General features: G+C 39.3%; 1 protein-coding gene across 8 annotated transcripts in view; it reads right to left on the bottom strand.

Moving 5' to 3' along the window:
* The window catches only part of slc4a2b (solute carrier family 4 member 2b), a 50,836-nt gene extending 31,128 nt beyond the window's left edge, over window positions 1-19,708 (bottom strand). For 2 of the 8 annotated variants that reach the window (XM_026179912.2, XM_080306530.1), the window contains exons 1-3: window positions 19,563-19,708; window positions 19,315-19,478; window positions 4,422-4,501 (exon numbers count right to left, since the gene is read on the bottom strand). The gene's annotated coding sequence lies outside the window, so the exon portion shown is untranslated. The other 6 variants (XM_026179911.2, XM_026179914.2, XM_080306529.1 and 3 more) reach the window with 6 other exon arrangements.
* Window positions 19,709-19,713: the final 5 nt, after the last annotated feature.

The following is a 19,713-nucleotide window of genomic DNA, read 5'->3' as shown; positions in this document are numbered from 1 at the left end:
GACCTCGTTCACAGTGAGCAATTTCATAGAGGTTTCTCTGAAGTACAATCAATGATATAAATTTTAATTTAAGAGGCAGACTTGAACTTTTGTTTGGACATGGATTTAGCAAAGATAGTACTTCACTGCACCAAATGTTAATTACATGCATAGTTTGAGATAATCCCATCCGTGCGGCAGTGGTAATAAAAGAGTCCGCCTGAGTTTGAGCTTTGGGCGTGCATGAAAATTACTTTCTCAGTAAACCTAGACCCCACCACAGTGGAGGAGGCAGAGCTGGCTACACAGGGATAAAGTTACCAAACCCTGGGATTCTGGGAGAAAACTATGGGAACCAGCTCATCCACCTAAGGGCACGTCTGTAATCATACCTTTAGGATAACAATAATGATCAGAAAAGGAAAACAATAATGACTGCAGTTGCCTTTTCGAGCAGGTAGGTTAAGAAACAACATGGTCCTCTGTCTGACATCAGGTACACTTAGAGGACTGAATAAAAGAAAACTGGTGGGTCCCTTGTGCAGGAACTGAAAAAGGCACTGATAAGTGCTGAGGTCAGCATGTTCCTTTTCCCACCTGGAAGAAATCCATCAGGTCTTCCAAGAGTCATCCACGAGTCTGGTACTTTGTAAAGAGTTTCTTAGATGAGGAGGATGGAATTTTTTTTCTTTATAAGCTTGAAAACTTTTCCGTGTTAGACTTAGTCACAGCCTTTAAATGTGCAAACACAAAGCTTTGGGAAATCTTTCCTTCAGGGAGGAAGTAAGTATGAAAACAGGAAGAAGGTAACAGCAACAGACAGATGCCTGTCAGTAGGAGCTGTAAACTTATAGAAAGAAATGGAACAAGTGGTTTCCAGATTTCTTTCTAGCAGCTGAAAAATAGGTCTGATCCACACATACACAAGTCCAAAGCTTCAAATGCAACCAAATTAGCTGAAATTTTAGTGCCATGTGTGTAAACTAAACAGAAGTCAAAGACGCACAGCAAATGTTGAAATTGTAAATTTTTTGTTTTGTTGAAAGGTATACTCTTACTTTGAAACCTATTAAAGCAACAGGTTTCATAAAAGGCTAAGTTAAGGCACCACCTCTTCTTTGAACAATACTTTTGGTAACTGAGGAAACTTTTTACCAGCCAATTTTCCCGTTATTGCTTAATATAGGACTCTAGCTAATTAGCTAGTCAGGCTTCCTTTGTATTATGTGCCAAAGGTTTTATTTTGGTGAAAGGTCAGTAAGCAGCAATGAGACTGATGACACATGCAGAATGTGGTTTGGCATTACCTTGTTGGAACGAGGAAGGCCTTCCCTGAAAAAGGCTTGTTTGAATGGCACCATACACCAATCCAAACCATGCAAATATAACATTAATGGACCCTTTACAGATATGCAAGGTAAACACACCACGTGCATTAACTAACCGCCATACTTTAATGGATGCCGACCTTTCACGTGAATCTAATAACCTGCATGGTGCCTCTCCTCCTTAGCTCCAATGACTAGTCAAATTCTGAATTGCTCATTTTAAAAGCGCTCTAGCCACCTGGGAGCTTGTTTGGTTTGCATGGTAGTTGGATTTGTTGATGTGCTGCGTTCAACGAAAATAGCCTATGTGTTACTGAGCCTTTGCAGTTGTATCGACGGGCTTGTAGTGGTGAGCCTGGATTTATAGTAGGCCCAAAGACTTCATACTCAGAAACAATACTAAATTGCTTTAGCCTGAACTCTTCATCTGTATTTGTTAAAGACTCAGCCTTGTTTGAATGCCTTTTTTTGTGTAAATATAGCAAGTCTTGGTCAAAGGACAACGTCTAAAGCTTGGCTGGGAAAAAAATAACCTGGTGCAAAAATAAAATGAATAAAATCACATTTACATTTAAATGTAATTTATAAGTAATAAAAACATTTTAATGCATTTACGAAAAAAAAAAAAAAAAAAAAAAAAAAACTTCCACCTGACATCTAAATTTAAATGTCATTCTGCTTGACAGGTGCCCCGACTGGTAAGTGTTCAGTGTTTTATTAGCCTGTTACTGAGGACAGCTATGCATTGCACCCATAGAGATTACAGATGCAGATTGCTATATAGCCCTCTAGCTTCAGCTGATAAATGGCACTCCAGCCTTTCATCCATATAAGATAACTTTAAGAAAACAGTAAAGTTGAGCTTTCAACACCAATGAGTGACATCTTTCATGCCATCTGTGATTAAGACACTAGCCTAATCTTTTATGAAGTGACGTACAAAGATGATTTGTTTTTCATTCTAAGCATACAGATTAATAAAAAATAAAATCAATCACAGCTAACATTTTTCACCCAGATCTACCTCTCATACTTTTTATTATACAAGCACTGTGCCAACCAGGAGATTACCGCTTGAGAATTTAACATTTACACTTTTTCTTCAGCATGTGCAGCTTGACTGTGTCCCTAAGCATATAGCAATGTAATGGAAGACCACGATTATAAGTATCCCTGCAACAGATGGTCTGCCCCCCCAGAGACTACTGATGTCAGCATCATCCAGTCAATTTGGGATTACTTACTTATTAGAGAAGTCACTGCCCCAGCCTAAAAAAACAATAGAAATTAAGCCAGTTCTTCAAGATCCTCAAACAAATTAAGTACTTAATGCTTATGTCTGCCTATGGTTACCTTCAAAGGGGTCACACCCAGTGTTGACTTGAATCAGATTTTTACAGAAAACAAGCGGGTGTAGCGTGTAACATGTTATTTTATAGTTTCTAACGCGAGACTGCAATAAATCCCAAAAGCAAACACTTCCTTTGCTTTTAATTACACATCAGATTAATCTGTAAATCTCCAAAGATCTGCATCCCACTTTCAGAAGAAGAGGATAACGGAGTGGGAGAGTGATGAGAGCTTGACATTTTCTCTTTATTTGGATCTCTGATGTGTACTTTGTGATGACTCATCGCTCCCAAAGTGTATGAATGCACCTGACTCTTTGGCTCTGTGGTATGTTGTAAATTTCCATTCCTGATGGAAATCCCTCTATGTTTTTAAACTTTTCTGTGAGGAAGAGTTCCCTACCACCTGATGCATATCACAGACACATTTATGGGTAAATGGGATCCTTGAAGACAGCAGGTTATAGAAAACAGAGCGCTGGATTAGGAGTCAAGTACTGATGGTTTGGCGCAAGAAAATCTCAGAAAAATAGCAAAAATGTCTTATACAGACCTACAAACTGTTTATTCTGCACCTGTGCATCTTCCACTTTGATGTCATTTGACCGTTTGTGTTAATCGCAAGCAAAAGGTTAAAAATATCCTATGTTGTGCCCTCATAAATACACGAGACAGTCAGACGACGGGACGGAGGTTATGAGCCAGAAGAAAACCCACGACAAAAGCCCACATGTGCGTTAAACCAACGTTCTGTCAAGACGCCGCGGCCGGGCCCGGCTTCGGTTGGCAGCTTGGCACGTGAGCGCCAACCGCAGTCTCCCTGCACATCTACAAATTCTATCAAAAACAAAGCATAATTAAAGAACAGTTCAATAAAATGTGCACACTGCCAATAAAAATGCCCGTGCACAGAAATAGAAGCTTGATCACAATGTCCAAACCTCAACCAATACACTGGCCTGTATTTATGAAAGCAGGACAATGACAGGGAAGAAAGAAGAAGTATGAGGTTTCATTAAAGAACAGAGCTTTTCCTTTAGCTGACAGTGCAGGTTTGAACAGACAACACCATTTTTTTTCCTGAAACACCGACTGTGTTGCTAACCTATTATACCATTAACCTTTTATTTAAAAAAAAAAAGAACAAAAAAAATAAAAAAGAACTAAAGTGGGTGAAGCGACAAACACTTTAGAAAAATCACATCGTTTTTTGATGTAGCCACAAATGGTCAAATTCTGATTTAACCACATCACTTAGAAAGCAATCCAGTCCTAAAATGTGTCCTTTGAAGGCACCAATTTAGGATTTACAACACTGGAAAAACATGTTTGTGCTACTGAAACACAAGTGGGCAACAAGAGAGCTCATTTAAAGATCATTTAAAGGGCTTTTTGTTGTTTTTTTGGTTTTCTTACCCCCTTACTTTCCCTCCTTCCTCAAACTGTGTAATCTGTGGAGCATATTTTGATTTGTTTACAGCTGGCTACAGATCACTGTGGTTGAACCCTGAGTCAGCTCTAATCTCACCTCAAATGTTTCATTATCAGGAAGGATTAGACTTGACAAATAACGGATCAGGTTACTCTTTTAAGCACTAGCCCATATGAATAATGAATTAATAAACCAAATAAAAATGAATGGCAAAATCAATAATCTGTAAAAAAAAAATACATACAAATGTGACAAATGCAAATAGTTGAAAACCTAGCAACTGTTAAAGAAGCAGGAAAAAAAAAAAAAAAAAGCTTATTGATTGTACCATACCTTTGTGTGCTTTACTGCAGAGAAGCCACCGCAGACATTGTAGTGCAATTCTGAACTCTGCTGTGAATACAGACCCGGGGCTGATCAGAGTGCAGGGAGAAAACAAACAGAGGGAGAGGAGACAGATAGGAAGACAAAAAAAAAAAGAAGGAGAGAGAGCGTGTTAGAGATGTGGAGTGTCTCGTCGAGCCGAATGCCCTCTCAGACCAACATGCACAGACTGATAACGCCAGCCTTCCTCCTCGGGATTACGTTTCCTCCTCCAGCCTGCTGACATGTAGCCATGTGACTCTAGGACCCATTCAGCACTGAGTCAGAGGCTCCTGCACACGCACACACACACACACACACACACACACACACACACACACACACACACACACACACACAAAGTGGAAATGCGGCGATCGATATCTCTCTTTACATTCTTTACAACAAACCGAACGAGGGGAGTTGGATGTTTTGACAATTTTTTGCCTTTGTGACATAGACTTGCATTTGCTTACCACTAACTGTGACCAGTTCAGCTAAAACTAAACAGTGATTTTCTGCAATTTAGTTATGCTTTTTTTATTTTAGAGACCTTAAAATTTCAAATAACCCATAAAAACACCAAAAAAAGAAAACAATGATTAGACGCAAGTTAGGAAGGGTAAACATACTTTTGAGCAGCTGAAGTGTTATTTAAGAGTTACTGTAGATATATCCTCAGGCTCCAGCCTCCAGGTTATGTTTTTGTGCTTTTTCACAGACAGTGCAGAAGTGTCTTAAATATGCTAACCCTTTAGGATTCACCGCAGCAGATCATCTGTCCCCATCTAGCCCCATCCTCAGCATCTTCCCGTCACACAAACCCTCTGCATGAACCCCATCCACTACATCAATGAATCTTCTGCTGGCTTTCTTTTCTTTCACGCTGAAAGCTCCATATTCAACATCCACTGTCCCTTTCTCTGCACACGCCTGACCTCGCCAAAAAGATTTTTGGTTGTGTCTCTGGGAAAACACTTGCTCTGTGATGTCAGTGAACACTTTCCTCCTGGGTTTATGGACTCAGTTGCTCGGAGGATTATCCAGAACATGCTCATGTCCCTGCTGTCATTGTCATAGATCTTCTTGTCCTTTTCATGATGGCAATGCCGAAAATGCTCAACTCAAGCCTAACGGGACTTCACTAACCAGTGGGTGACGTAAGAGTAGCTAATTTCGTCTTTTATACTGTGCATGATCCTAACATGTTAAACTGAAAGGTTAAATTAATAAAAACAAAATTAGCCAATATATTTCTGGCATGTTTGCATACTGATATTAGCATGAAGCTGGGGGGGGGGGGGGAACAGTTTGGGGGATGCTAGCATGTTTACAATGGGCAACACAAAGTACAGCTAAGGCTTATGGGTAATTAGTGACCAGCAATGAGCCAATAAGCACCATGGAAGTTACTAATGATGTTTTCTCACTTGTTGTCCAGCTGCGTGCTGAGACACCATTGCTATCCTATATTCACTGAAATTGTGGCAATATTACGGCTAACTAACACTAATGTTTTGTGCATAAACAAACCAAGGTGGGAAAAACAAATGTAGGTGTACACTCTGTGTACATACTGTTTGTTTTTCCAGTCAGTTTAATATCCGATTAATGTTTTAAATGAAGCATGAGGGGAATCACCAAAGCAATTACAGGTAATCGTAAAGGAAATCTGAATACAGTCCACCCAAAAATTGTTGCAGAGACCTTTACTTCAAAACCACAAATGTCAAACTCGTGAAAGTTGGAGAGGAAACATGAGGGGATTTCTAAAGTCAGTAGACGTCAACTGCTGGGGACAACGACTGCATGTCTAATCTAGCATCTGAGGGGCCATTCATAAGGGTAGGTTTCACCTGAGCTCAGCTCCAAGTTTCACAACAAACTGTCTCCTTTAAAATAAAGAAAAACTTCTCATTGTAATTAGATGATAAAAGAATTGAATGCACTTTATGACAAACTGTGTAAACCCTCCAGATGCACTGTAGGTAACTGTAAACTGTAAATATTAAACATAAATAAAAACATAAATTAATAAATTAAGTGTTTCTTAATTGGTCGACCCAGTAAACGGTCAAACCATACAAGAATATTTTGTGGTTCTCCAGTTTTTCAAGCATCAAAGTCACATGAGGTTTGCACACAGTGCTTCCCATGTATTTGTTCTCAAAATATCCATGACAAATCTCTTTCTCAACCTAAAAAGGGTGAAACAAAGTCATGTGATACAAACTTAACAGGTGACCAAAGATGGCAAAGAACATGACAGGGGGATTTGTGAGGGACATGAACTGGACAGATTATTTTCTTGTTATCGTTTATCATCTTCTCATTTGGGCTATGAAACTTCTGCTTTTATTTCTAGCTCCCTCTGCAGGTTATTTACTACAGGTGTTTCTACTTCGCCACCCACACCTGGTTTTCAGACCCTGCTGAAAACACATTGTCTCTTTCTTTATTTTGTTTGAAAAATATATTTAAAACGTTGTTTTACGCGAAGACAGAGTGCTTTAGTTGTTCCCTATGGTTATATCTGCATAACAATAATTATTACAGAACTGTGAGAATGTGTTAAGCCACCCCTCATTTCTTTAGATTTTACTAGGCAAATGAGAAAAAGGTGCAATGATTGGATGCAGTTTTGTTCAGTTCATTTTCAGTCCAGTTCATGTATAGCTGGCTAACCAACTACTTCAACCTCCCCACTTCCCTTCCTTAAGAATGGCTTTTTGACAGGCACCGTTCCACTGTGAACACTGTTTTATGTCTCGAAAACTGTTATCTTTGGCATTTTTCATAGAATCACCTAAAGAAGTGGGAACAACTGTGACAGTGCCTGAAGATACAATTTAGATACAATTCAAAACAATTGTATCTAAATTGACTTTTGTGTGTAGACACAACACTGATTCATCCCTTGAGTCAGGTGCCTTTTATATGCTTGAATGAGTCACAGGTCTGTGTTAAGTGGCTTTAGAAAAAGATAAATAAATACTAAAATAAATAAATAAAACACTTCCTATACAAATAGTCAGCTACAAAGACTGAACTGAAAATGAGTAAATGAGCAAGGAATTTTTTTTTTTTTTTAAGCCTTCAGAGTCTACTGCTAAAGTCAGCTTAATGATTACAGGAAACTCTGGAAGCAAAATAGAAAGAAATGAGATGTTGAAATGTTGTTCTTTAAACATCTACCTGCTTCACTAAAGAGCGCCCGTCAGATCAGCCACGCAGCTCTTCTTTTCTTCTTTAATTATTAAAAGGGTAATAGCTTTCATCTAAACATGTAAACAGTGGGTGCTGAAATTAATAAACAAGTATTATTTTATTTTATTTTTTCCCCTGGCCTGCCGCAGCTTTGCAGCATAGTTGGCAATGGAAAAAAAAAAAAAAATCCTCTCATGTTATGGAAGAATCAACACCATTACACAATTAATCCCACCTAAAGTCACAAAAGCCGCCACATTAATTGTGTTTTGCAGCGAGCAAAGAACAACCCTGTGATCTAAACAAGTTGCTTATCCATTCGCCAAATAATCAAGCACTGCATTCCACAAAAGCTTATATCAGCCTAAGGGCTAAAGAAAAACCAAACGCCAGCAGAAGTCGGAGGGTGTGTGTGTGTGAGAGAGGTGTAGTTGTTTGTCTCCGGGGATGTAAGCTCACTGCAGAGTCACATGCATATCTTGCGGGGGGAAAAAGCTAAAATTAAAGCCACTTCAAAGTCTGGGGCTTTCCTCAATAATAATAGCATTATCCACTGTGGCCAGCTCTAAAAAGGTGCAACTTCATACACACATTGACAACAGGTAGTCATTTCTTAACCGCAACCACCAAATGAGAAGCTTACATCACATCACCAACCTGCACAGAATATGTCAAGTTAATGTTAGGTTAATATACCGAGCCAGATTTGGCCCAAAAGCTGGACTAAATAAAGAAATCTGTACTTCGGTCGAAACATGAAAGCAAACACAAAAATGACATTTGACGAGAATTCTTGCACGACAACAAGCTGCCTTAACGCAGTGTTAGTGTTAACGCATTTCGGAAAACTCCCCTCAGCTTCCTGTAATTCTTTTCTCCACTCAAGTTTAACACAAGGCAATATTCTTAGTCATAAAAACACACAAACACACTGAAGTGATGCAGCTGAGGCTGGACTTGCAAAGACTATGCATTAACACAGAGGTTCACTACAGCAGTCAGACCCCTTGTGCTGCCTTCTAATGCAGACTGACCTCGATGAAGCTGTATACCTCTGACAGCTGCCCTGCCTGTGGATCTCTATGGCGATTTGGCACTGGTGTGTTGATAGCGTTCACTCAGTTGCCTCCGAGTGTTTTAGCCTAAAATAGCTCAGCAGTTTAGAAGTGACCCCGCCAACTCCTGAGTTTTGTAACATGCAGACATCTCTTCACAGCCCAGTGGCCACACCAGCTTCACTCAGGGTTTGGCACGGTCTAGAGACTTCAGCATGACTATGCTTGTTATGCGCACAAAGTCACTGGAAGAGCTCCAGTCTAACACAGCGAACAGCTGCTCTCAGTCAATCTATGCACATCTTATATCAAACTCCCATCAGAGGGTTCAGGCAGAAAATGGCTGTGCTTACAGCTGAAACAGCACCTGTCTTTGGAGTGACGAGAGATTTCAGAGACTGCTGAGTCCCAGCCAGTCTATCGTCCTCACCTCCAGAAAAGAGAACGCAATCATCTCTCAAGCATTCACATACCTCAGAAAGGCTTAGGGTATACGAGACACAGCGGCAGGCTAAAACAGACGCAAGTCTTCGCTCTACTTGAAGAATATCAGTGTCCACAAAACCGAAACAACCCAAGACTCAGCAAGTTAGAAAAGGCTGCAAAGACTTAATGTGTCTGCTATAAATAGGAGGCATGGAAACTGAACAATGCATTCAATCAACATGAAATAGGTCTTTTTTTTTTTTTATCCTTGTTTGACCTTTATTCCCCGTTTATAGAGATAAAAGAGATGTATTAACAAAAGCTTCCACTCTTTGTCCTCCTCCTTAAAAAAAAAAAAAAAAAACAGTCAACAGGAAGTAGCAAGCCTCTAATAAACATACAAAGTAAAATACGTGTCTATGTTTTCATCTTATATCTAGATATTAGTTTGTAAGGAGTCAAAACAACCAGTCACAAGCTTGAAAATCACAACAACGAGCTTAAAAAGTAAAAACAATAAAAATGTTAAAAAAGCCATAAAGAGCCAAAGGGTAGTATTCATATTATCCACCCATTTCATCCTCTGTTATTAAAAAGATATTGATTTTTGCAGCTCTAACAGCCTCCAACAGCAATTGTGGTATTGGTCTCAAAGTACCCATATCAGATTGTAATAAAACCACTGAGCTAGCACAGTGAAGGTTCTCTCGTATTCTACTTCAGTGAATACTGAGATAAAGCACCTTGTCTGCAGCAATGTAATTACAATGCTGGATTACACATAGTAATATAAAGGGGGGGGAAGCACACAGTGTAATAATGGAGAAAAGACGAGTTGGAGCCGCCCGAGACCGGTCCTATCCAGCTCCAGTAGTCTTAGGGTGTGGTTCTCCTTCTCAAAATTGCATCAAGGGCTGCTCAGGTTGCAGAAAAACAGCAATTGTGAAGCTGTGACCCGGTGCACTTAGAATAACCACTTATTGTCCTGAGACTTAGAAAGGCGCGGGAATAAAATATCCCCTGGACTCCCAGACCCAAAACAAAGCCCTAAAAGAGATCTCACACTATGCCAAATACAAGTCAGCCATTTATTCATTTCTTGGGAAACAACGTAATGTGATTACGTTTGTGTGGCTGGCAACACAACTTGGGAAACCTTTGCCAGACTGAGAAAATGAATGAAATTTGAACTTGTGTTTGCTTGGGAAAGGATGATGAAGGCAAAGATTGATCCAAGAGGAACAGAAAGGATGTCAAACCAGATCATATTTAGTCTGGTTTAGATGCTCCCAATAAACTACAATCTGGAGACAACTTAATGAGCTTTAATGTAACAGGACAGCAGGCCTAACAATGCACATTCCAACGTCTACAGCCAAATCACATAATGATAATTAAATGCAAAATAGCAGGATAGAGCCGAGCAACAGCTGAGCAACAGCCAAGCAAGCCAACGTCATGGTTCCAGATAATAAACAAGACAAAAATAACAGTGTTTAGGTTCAGATACATTTTTCAGGATTAATATGTTTATGGAAAAAGCAGCATGCTTGTTTATCTGCAAGGGGAAGGTAAAACAAACATGAAGAGCTACAAACCCGTGATAGATTATTACCAAAAAAAACATAATGCAGAAAAATGGGTTTGGGATAATGCAGAGAGGATATAATACTCAGTTTGTCCAGCTTCTCTTTTTATTGCTTATTGCACTCTCAGCATAACATGTAGCAGAATGTTAGGGGTGCAACGATACACAAAATTCACGGTTCGGTTCGATACTTTGGTGTCAAGTAGGGCTGCCACGATTAGTCGACTAGTCACGATTATGTCGACTATCAAAATCGTCGACGACTGATTTAATAGTCGACGCGTCGTTTGAAGCTTTGTAAGATCCCAAAAGACGCAGGAATAAGTAGCAGGATTTAAGAGTGTAATAACGGACTGAAACAGAAGATGGCAGCACTGCATGTACAAGGATGCCAGCTGCCGTTAAACCCCGAAGAAGAAGAAGAAACTGTGTCCCAGAATTCATAGCGCAGCCCAGCTCAGTTTCCAACAATGGCGGCAGCTAGCTAGTTTTAATTTTACTCTTATTATTCTTTCTGGGTTACAAAATAAACGTTTAACATATTTTCAGGCGAGAATGTAACTGTGTAAACCTCAAATATCTGCTCAGTTTATCAAGACACCAAATATTTTCAAAAGCGCTCCGACGTTTTCGGAGACGTCTGTTACCCACTAGTTCGATAGCTAGCCGGGGGCAAGGCTAACTAGAGCCGTGAGAACACCGGACTCCCGGCAGATCGTTTTCAAACCCACCGCCGTCTTTCGCTACTCAGGTTAAATATATATAAGTCACTTAGATAACTTTAAAATGTTATTGTTTGGCTTTTTTTAGTATTTTATTTGTTCCTGAGTAAATCGGTTTGGCTGAGATTAAAGGTATAGTTTTTACACAGCTGAATAAACGTCAAGCAGACAGCTGATTATCAGAAGTGTGAGATGCTCCAGAATTTACTCCAGTGTCCTCTTATATTTTAGATAGCAAGGAGTTTATTAAACTTCACTGAACCAATCTGCAAATTTCATTAAAATTTAATAAACTATCATCTTGTCTTTATTTTTAGTTAGCACAGACCTTAAACACTTAAAGCTGTAAGCTAATGATAGTTATATAAGAGCAGATGCTGCTGGTGCAATAAGCTGTACGTTTTACGTCCAGTGGATGATGATCTGATTAGTCGACTAATCGCAAAAATAATCGGTGACTAGTCGACTATCAAAATAATCGCTTGTGGCAGCCCTAGTGTCAAGGTTCGATTTTTTTTGATACAAAAAAAAAAAAAAAATGTTCATGCCCGTTTAATTTGTCATTTATTAAAATTATAAATATATATTTAACTCAAAAGTACAGTTTTTAAATTTAATGTTGCTGAAACAACAAAGTAATAAAAACATAAATCTGATTGAGGAATCACTCATCTTTGGAAAAGAGAGTTTATTACAGAGAAATGTCTCTTTCCAAAATAAAAGCTATACCATACGCTTCTTCTGGGCTATACTCTCAGCAGCATATTAAACATATCAGGTCCCCATAAGGAGAATCATATGCTAACGGCTGTCTAAATGACTCGGGTAAAGTTTGTAGCATCTGTGCTTGTTGTTTTTGTCTGCTTCCACTTGTCTTTGCACTAGGATGGCGTCGGAGTAAATGTGCAGTCATATTCGTTGTGTTCCCACTAGTGCTGTCAGCGTTAATCTCGTTGAAATGACGTTAACGCCACAACACGGCAAATCTCCGTTAACGAGCTACCGCGGATCGCCCCGTGCATGGGGCTGGACGGCCAACACGTTAACGAGCAAACTGCGCTAACACACTAGTTCCCACCCATGTAATTGAGCATTGCGTGGCACATCCAACATACTGTTTTACTTTAGTCCATGACGCGCTTACCTTCAGGGTCATACGTCACATGAAAACCAAAATAAGCTAAGTCCATCAATGAGCTTGTTTCTTTTTGAGGCAAAGATGTGAGATTTTTGTCATTTTATCTACCTTGTTTAGGTGTCTGCCTCCATTAAATCAACTCTACAAAATATTTACATGTGAGGTGCAGTGGCTGAAAAGCTCCACTACCCTACTTGGCTTATTAGATTGGGACTGTGCAATTATCATTTTTGTTATGACTATTATTTTAATTACAAATTGTCCCTTTTTTTTAACCAATGACCTGAGTTTGTGCAAGGGATCGCCAACCGGTCTCTGGGCCCGTGTGACTGATGCCCAACACAAGAAAATCAAGATAAAATAATTACAGTGCCACATCCTTTTCTTTTATCGTTGCTGCAGTCTGAAAATCCATATTCACATTGGCATCCATTTGTGGCTGTTCAGTTCACTAAGCTATTTATTTATTCATTCAGGTTTTTCAGTTGAACTGCCCTCCATACAGTGGAAAGCAGTTTAACTGAGAAGATAACTTGTTTATGTATAATAAATACGCAGTTTCTCCAGAATCTGTAAATAATTGCGTTAAATGATCTCAAGCTTGTTACTGACCAAATTAGTTATGATCATGATTTTATAGAAAATTAATTATAAACATTTGGTATACTATCCTGAATCATCAGGCGTAGCACTGATGGTGGTGGGTTAGAGAACTTCAACACATAACCTGACAACTCTAGTTAACCTCCTAAGACCCAAACTCTTTATGGCATGCATTTTTTTATTTCTCTTTCCCATTGTGACTTTATAGTGTTCGATAGAACACTATAAAGTCACAATTGAGTAATGATGTGCAAAACTTTTTATTTACAAAAACAAAATAAGAAACAACAATTGTGCGCCTTTGAGCAATATGGCTCATTTGAAAGCAATTTGCAAGAGCAAAATTTAGTATTGTGGTCTAGACAACCCCAAATGTGATGTCCCCATATTTGGACGCCAGATCCTAGGAAATTAAAACAGTGTGTTCATATTAACTAATTTGCAAAAGATCATCCTTCTGATTCACTAATATCTACATTTTTCACTCCTTACAAATCAGCATCAGAGCAGATATCCAGTGTCTGCCATGCTCTGATAAAAACGTTCAGCTCATCCCCCCCACTTTTCCTTCCTCCCCTTCTGCATGACCAAGCAATTCACAAAAGGAATGTGGAGACGCTCTGCTCAAATATTTATCCTTCAGCATTTTTTCCCCCCTTTCCTCTAAAGCACAACACGCTGCTGTTGTCAAACCAGCTTGCAATAAGTCTGTTCGACATATTTCACAGAAGCAAAGGAAAACAAATAAAAGCTGAGACTGATCACACTGATAAGTGTTCAAGCATTGCAGAGCTTTATGGGACAAAAGGACATCGAAGGACTCGGGAATTTATTTTTTTCTTTCTCAAAGATCAAATAAGTTCAGATTGACCAAGACAAACATTTCACATTCCTCCATCTAGCCCTCAGGTTTTGAACAGTTATAAGGGGGAAAAAAGCATCACTGTGGTTTATATCACTTAAACTTAATTATTGGAAACGATAATCAGTTTAGCCAGTGTATTGGCCTTGCATCAAAATAAAAATATCTCCTCAAATAACCTGCAGTGCACAGAGATTATACTGGTGAGTCAGCAGAAGAGACATCCTTCCTCCATCCTGCCAGAGGACATGTGTCCTTACATCCATTAGACAAAATACACGGTCCTGGTTTCCAAGATGGGGATTTCAAATGGTGCAAATAATCATGAGTTATTAATTCACTTGAAATTACACCTATCCATTTATGAATCCAAACAGATGATAGACTAAGATGGGGTTTCTTTCTCTTTTTTCTTGCATAAATTATCTTATTTTCTGCAACATAATCTGTGGAAACCAGAAACAAAACAAGCCAAAATGGATTTTTCCTCATTAGTTTCTGTTGCAACGCTTTACTGACAGTGAATTTAAAAAGGGATGTTGCCCATTTTTGCCTCCTTAGACTTTGCTAGAGTAGTTTTGCATTAGTCACAATCCACAATAATCCACTGTTCATCCACTCTCTGAAACAAGCTATTTTAGCTTTCTTCTGATTGGCTGCCCCTCACAAACTTGAGGTTTAAACAGCAGATGGATGTGGCTTTTTTGCTTGGAGCCAGAGCCTTGTACTTGAGATGACCATATAAGGAATATCCACTCTCTGTGACATCATAACGAGGCAAAAGTAGACAAAAGTGTTTTAAACTAGACATAAAGCACAAAGTTTTTAATATTTAATACATGCATGCACTATTGTAACACCCTGCATGTATGACAGAAAATAAGGAAGAGCATAGTAATAGGTACAGGTCCACTTTAAAAGCAAGTTAAGTTTGTATTTACCGTAACCTCAGATATCAGAGAATGCGTTACTGTAATCCGATTACTTTTTTCAGGTAACGAGTAAAGTAAGGGATTACTATTGCAAAAACAGTAATTAGATTACCGTTACTTTCCCGTAGGAACGCTGCATTACTGCGTTACTAAAACCGTGATTTTTTTGCGAGTACGTCTCATGACGGTGACGTAAGCGAGTGCAACGTTTGTGACAACAGCTGTGTGCAGATCAACAATGGATCACATATCGATTGTGGGAGAGAGTATGAGCGTGCAGCGTTTAAAGCGTGGAAGTACTGACTTTACTTTGAGTTTGATTCCATAAAAAGTGACAAAAACATTAGTGTCCGTTGTGCGTGGGAAGAAAACTTCTTTTTACAGTGAAACCCCCCCCCTAAACTTCCAAGCAAGCACCGAGTGTGCAACGACGTAATGGGAAACTCAGAAACTCGCAGATTCTTCAACTGACCGCTGTGGCACACCTGCACCAGGGTAAACCTCCGCCTACCCTACTCCTGCTTTACAGGTGAAAATAGAGCAACAGGACCGCTGAGTCTTTGATTTTATTTATTTTCTGCTGTGTTTTACTTGCATCTATTTGAAAGACTGAGTGTAAACACACACAAAAAAAAATTTATGTGCTGGAATGTGCAGAAAATAAGTTTAAATGTTAAACAAATTTCTTCAAGTCAGAGAATGTTGCATATAATTAAAATTTTGCTTGATGCATAAAGTTAAAAGGTTAAAACTAATAAAACAAGTTTTAAAAAGAGACTTTTCCATTTGATTACATTTTGTATGATAGATTATGCAGAAAAAGTAGAATTGGGCTGGAAGATCTATCGCTTTATCACCTATTCAGGTTGTAAATCATGTTTTTAAAAAGTAATCAGTAACTAAGTAATTAATTACTTTTGAAAATAAGTAATCAGTAAAGTAACAGGATTACTTTTTTGGGGAAGTAATCGGTAATTAGTTAGTGATTACTTTTTTCAAGTAACTTGACCAACACTGGATATGAGCATCACTGTTTCCTTTGTTTTTTCCACAAAAAAAACAAAACTATGTTACTTGTAACCGAGCCCTCCTGTGTCTTTGTTTCCCCAGATAAAATCAGATTCAGACCTCTTTTGCATCACATGCTCTGCCGCAGCAGGAAACTCACAAGTGGCACTACAACATAAATAATGCTACGTTCCAGTAATTAGTCTAAGGCAACATAACCTCACGTCTAATGACAAAGCGCCATTCAACATTTCTCTTCTTGTCATGTGCAACCACCGCATGAGAGCCATTTACAGAAACGGTAGATGTTTCTTACAGGCTGCAGCATCAAATGATACGCATTAATGCTTTTCTATGCTGTTTCCTCAAACCTCAGAATTATCTCACGGTATGGGAATACAAATGAAAGAATGACCAGATTGTGTCTTATTTGGCAGAAATATGCCCTTTTTCTGTCATTTCTCATAATCTGATAAGCCTAGATGTCTGTTATTCTTAAGTAAATTAAATCCCAGTTAACAAAACTGATTACAGAAATTATTTTATTACCTGCTGATTTCCTTTTGGCTCTAGCCAGAACTTGACTGCAGGGGCGGGGTATCTGTTGCCTCAAATCAATGTAAAACTTTTAGAGCAGTTTGTCTTTTTTAAAACAACAAAGATATACATTTTCTTGAACAGACTTGCTTAACAAGCTAAATTAAACAAAACTGTTCAATTGAACATTGGCACAGGCCAAATTTCAAAAGTGGGACATGGCCATTTGCCGCCATGTTGTGTAATAACTTCAGAAATCATTCAGTAATTTCTTGCTGTGGTGTCTAAAGAGAATACCCAAGAAACTGCTGATCGGCTGAGATTTTCCCCACACACCCATCTTTAGAGTTTACAGAGACTTGTCAGAAGAGGAACTATCCAGTAAGTGGAAGTTCTGAGCAAAAATGCTTAGTAGAGCTTCTGAAATCAACAAACTCAAGCACTCGTTACAACCAAGGGATGCAGAAGAGCATATCTGAATGCACAACATGCCAAACCTTGGCAGCACCCACTCAATGCCTCTCCTGTCAGCTAAGAACAGGAAACTGAGGCTACAGTTCACAGTTCACACAGACTCACTAAGGCTGGATAACTCTTATCATACTGTACTTTGTTATTCTCTCTGCAGAGGATGTGCAGATTTAAGTGCAACTATTGCAGTGTGTACTTGTACTTTAGATGGAGGAACTGTACAGAGAGATAGCCAGAGGCAGGAATAATTTCCGGTGTCGTTCAATGCTGCATTTTGGTAATCTCAGGCTCTCACTGGACGTGCTCCTATGACTGGCCAGGAGGTATCGTCTAGCATTTGCCCATCTCTTGGCTAACATCTGCCTCTCTGACACCACTTTTAGAGACTCCAGCTTCATCCCCACACATTACTGGCCTTCGGGATCAGTTTATTGAGTCTGTTGGCCTCTGTGACCTTCAACCTGTGGCCCTAGGATGCAGGGGCATGGAGGATGGCACTGGCCACAACAGACTCTTACTGTAGAAAAGCAAAGTTTAACTGATCTTGCATATTGCCTTGATCTCATTCAGATTGTGGAATCTGAATTTATTTCAAGCATCCATCCTGGCAAGTATCAAGGTTTCAGGCTTCTAGTGCAATGGTGTGGGGGGGATACTTTTATTGGCCACCTTTGCGTCACTTAGCACTAACTGAGCCTGTTTAGACACCACAGCCTTCTTGAGTATTGTTGCCAACCACAGATTGTTCATCTTCTGATGTCTGCTTCCAGCATGACAACACACAAGGTCACAAAGCTCAAATCACCCCAACTGGTTTCCTGAACATGACAATAAGTTCACTGTACTGAAATGGGCTCCACGGTGACCAAATCTCAGTCAAACAGAGCACCTTCGGAATGTGGTGGAACAGGATATTCATATTGTCATGTCTGCAGCAATTGTGTAATGCTACCAAGTCAACATGGACCAAAATCTCTGAGGAAAGTTTCCAGCACCTCGTTGAATCTATGCCATGAAGCATTAAGGTGATTCTGAAGGGGCACACCCAGTATTAGCAAGGTGTACCTAATAAAATGTCTACAGAGTGTGTATTGAGAATATGTCTTATCCTATGTGCGTTCACGGTCATGTTCCCAAAGCTCCACGCCACGTGGGGGCAAAAAGAAAAAAAAAATAAAATAAAATTTAATATTAAACTTTTTTTCCCTCCTAAACATTAAGTCTTGATGTTTCTTTTGAACCTTTATCTATAAATTTATATGCATATGTAACAGAATGATAAAACCGATTGACCGTGCTTTCGTCATCAGGAATCTCAGCTTTGGAGTGACCTTCCTGAGAAGATAAAGCAAAATCTACAACTTGCTCCAAACCACTTCTAAAAACAATGTTTGGTTTTTTTAAACCTGCTGTTATCTCCTCTCCTCTCCATCTTTTTTTTTTTAAATATATCTCCCTCTTACTGTCCTTACAGTATTATCTTTTTTTTTTTAACTGACTATGTGTTTTTCTTTTTACTCTAACTGACAATTTGTCTTTATTACAGAATGTTCTCCTCCACCCTAACTAAAAACCATTATTCTAAGAGGCAGAACAGAGACACTTAGTGTTCAGTGTTACAAAAGAATGAATAAGCTGGCAGATGGGCAGACAGAGAGACCCCTGGAGATCAGAGGAGAGCAAAACAACATGTGTGCATATATTAAACATCATTTTTTTAAAAAGGAATAAAAAGCTCTGGCTTCTTCAGTGGTATTTTAAATTCACACAGCAGTCATTTTACAGCTGCAATCATGTTTTTTTAAAAAAAGAAAGAACCGTTGTAGTCTGTAACCTTATAACTTTTGGGTGTATGATTAACACAACAAATAACCAAAATAGGATGAAACGGCTTGTTACAGCTCCTAACCAGTGCTGGCATGCCTCGTTTAATAACTGATTAATGTATTAACAGGAAGATAACCAGACTGACGACATCTGGATTAACTATTCCCCTTATGACCTGAGAGACAATAATGCTCCTGTTGATCCAGTGAGTGAATGAGTGAATGAATGAATGAATGAATGAATGAATGAATAAGACCGACCACACGTCCACTCCCTTCACTGCTGTGTTTAAAGCAGTCTGTCCTTCCTGATGACACAACGTGAAACAACATCCTAGCTCTTAAAACAAAATCACCAGCGTGGCTTTGGTCAGGAGGTGAAAAGCACTAGTCTATGGGATGAGGAACTCCCACGACATCAACAAAAACTCTCAGTCCGACCACATTTCTACCACTTTCCCCCCTTCCTCTTTGTTTTTTCACATTACCTGGTTAACAAGCTGGGAAACAAAGCTAAGTCATCCACCGGCGGAGGTAACGGACACTTGACTGCATGTGTGGCAGTTGACTGGCTGTCAGCTCCGCTTCTTCACTACACAGCAGAACAAGACGTCGGTCGAAACCCGTTAACTGACTTCAAAATTACGCCGCTCTGAGCGAAAAAAAGATGCTTTTTCATAAAGCTAAAGTCGTGTGAAGCGCTCACTCACACACAGATTACAGCTTAATTACTTACCGGTGCCTGGTACTCGACCCCAAACTCTACGTGTGCTCAAGCCGGTGTCAACACTCCAGAAATAAAAGCATTTCAACTTCCGGCTAGACTTTCAACTTAAAACAATTTCGCACCAAATTCGTGCATTTGCCACGGTCACGTTAGATGCATG

Source organism: Astatotilapia calliptera, chromosome 9 (genome assembly GCF_964374335.1).
Source record: "Astatotilapia calliptera chromosome 9, fAstCal68.1, whole genome shotgun sequence".
NCBI classification, from domain to species: Eukaryota; Metazoa; Chordata; class Actinopteri; order Cichliformes; family Cichlidae; genus Astatotilapia; species Astatotilapia calliptera.
Note: the sequence above shows the minus strand (reverse complement) of the source record. Positions and strands in the feature narration are given on the sequence as shown.